Source organism: Theobroma cacao, unplaced genomic scaffold (assembly GCF_053813885.1).
Source record: "Theobroma cacao isolate CCN51 unplaced genomic scaffold, ASM5381388v1 tig026, whole genome shotgun sequence".
Lineage (NCBI taxonomy): Eukaryota > Viridiplantae > Streptophyta > Magnoliopsida > Malvales > Malvaceae > Theobroma > Theobroma cacao.
The window spans coordinates 17,501-20,000 of NW_028291737.1; positions in this window are offsets into that span (position 1 = coordinate 17,501).

The following is a 2,500-nucleotide window of genomic DNA, read 5'->3' on the forward strand; positions in this document are numbered from 1 at the left end:
CGGGCAGTCCCCTCCACTTCACTAAGTACTGGTGCTGGGGCATGTGGTGTTGTCGTCTCAGCACCCGGTCGGCTAGTACCTCCTCAACCTTCCGATCGTATGCTGCTCGCACACCCAACGGGGCCCGGTGGCTCACCCCGCGGCTAGGGTCACCCTCATCAGCCTGGAAGGGTTTCAGCATACTCACGTGGAATACGGGGTGCACCTTCGGCTTGGGAGGCATGTCCAGTTTGTAGGCCACCTGACCGATCCGCTTAACCACCTGATACGGCCCCTCATACCTTCGAACAAGACCCTTGTGCAGGCCCTTGTTTTTCAAGACCAAGTGTAGCTTCACCATTACCATATCCCCCTTGCTGAAGTGAGCCTCACGCCGAGTCTGGTCTGCCCACTTCTTTGCCCGCTTTGCTGCTTTGTGAAGACACACCCGAGCCAAGTCCCGCTGCTCCTCCCAGCTCTTGGCAGTTTTATATGCGACTGGAGCAGACCCAGCATAACCCGTGGCTATCTCACTGGGCGTGTGCGGCTGGCGCCCCATCACTATCTCAAATGGGCTCTGGCCAGTGGACTCGCTCCGCTGTAAGTTGTGGGAGAACTGGGCCATATCAAGCCACCTTGGCCAGTCGGTCTGCGTGGCGCGCACAAAGTGCCGCAAGTAGAGTTCTAATAGCGCGTTCACCCGCTCCGTCTGCCCATCAGTCTGCGGGTGATTGCTGGTGGAGAAACATAGCTCGGACCCCAGCAATCGGAACAATTCGGTCCAGAATTTCCCAGTGAAGCGGCCATCCCGATCACTAATTATCGTCCGTGGCATGCCCCAATACTTCACCACGTGCTTGAAGAATAACTTGGCCGCTTCTTCAGCCGGGCATTCTTTGGTGGCAGGTATGAAGGTGGCATACTTGGAAAACCGGTCCACCACCACCATGATGCTGCCGAACCCATCGGCCTTGGGTAGCCCCATTATGAAGTCCATGCTTACGCTATCCCATGGTTTGTCCGGAATTGGCAGCGGATTGAGCAGCCCTCTAGGCCGCTGCTGCTCAATCTTATCCTGCTGGCACACCAAACACGTCCGGACATACCCCTCAACATCCTCCTCCATCCGGGGCCAATAGTAGTCCGCGCTGAGCAGTGCTAGAGTCCGATGCACCCCCGGGTGCCCTGCCCATCGGCTGTCATGGCACTCTTTCATCAGCAGTTTCCGCAAGCCCCCATGTTGCGGCACATACAATCTGTTGCCCTTAGCGCGCACCAGCCCATCGCTCACCCAGAACCGCCGAGTCTTCCCTGCTTTGGCGTGTTCTAGGATGGACTGTGCAGTGGGGTCGTGTGCCATGCCCTCTCTAATGCGTGGCAGCAGCTCTGCGCGTACCTCACTGATGGCCGCTAGCGTGGCCTTCCTGCTTAGCGCGTCAGCCACTAGATTGGCCCGGCCGGGCTTATATTCGAGCTCATAGTCGAATTCTGCCAGAAAATCCTGCCACCTAGCCTGCTTTGGGCTCAACTTCCTTTGGCTTTGGAAATAGGAGGTAGCCACGTTGTCCGTCCGTACCACAAACTTGGCCCCCAACAAGTAATGTCGCCAAGTGCGCAGGCAATGAACCACAGCGGTCATTTCTTTCTCTTGCACCGTGTACCGCCGCTCGGTATCATTCAACTTACGGCTCTCATAGGCAATCGGATGTCCAGACTGCATCAACACCCCACCGATGGCAAAGTCACTTGCATCCGTGTGCACCTCATAAGGCAGAAGGTGATCCGGCAGTGCTAAGACTGGCTGTTCACACACTGCCCTTTTCAGCCGATCAAAAGCCCTCTGGCTCACTGCATCCCACGCCCACACTCTGTTTTTCTTCATCATGTCTGTGAGCGGTGCGGCTATGCCAGAATACCCCTCGATGAATCTGCGGTAATAGTTGGCCAGCCCCAAGAAAGACCTCAATTCCTTCACCTTGGTGGGCGGCTCCCACTCTACGATCGCACTGACCTTAGAAGGATCCATCCGGATTTTACCGTCTCCCACAATATGCCCTAAGAACGGCACCTCGGCTAACCCAAAGCAGCATTTTTCCTTTTTCACATATAGTTCATGCTGTCTCAAAGCCTCAAAAACTAATCTTAGATGCTGCGCATGATCATGCAATGTGTGGCTGTACACGACTATGTCATCAAGATATACCACAACGAATTTATCAAGAAAGGGCTGTAATACCTTGTTCATGAGCGTGCAAAAGGTTGCGGGTGCGTTGGTCAATCCGAACGGCATAACCAGGAACTCATACGATCCGTATCGAGTGACGCACGCTGTCTTGGTTATGTCCTCTGCTGCTACTCGAACTTGATAGTAGCCTGACCGCAAATCCAGCTTTGAAAACCAACGTGCACTGCCTAGCTGGTCGAATAGATCAGCAATGAGGGGGATCGGGTACTTGTTCTTCACTGTCAACTTATTTAGCGCCCGATAATCGATGCACAATCTCAATGAGCCATCGTGTTT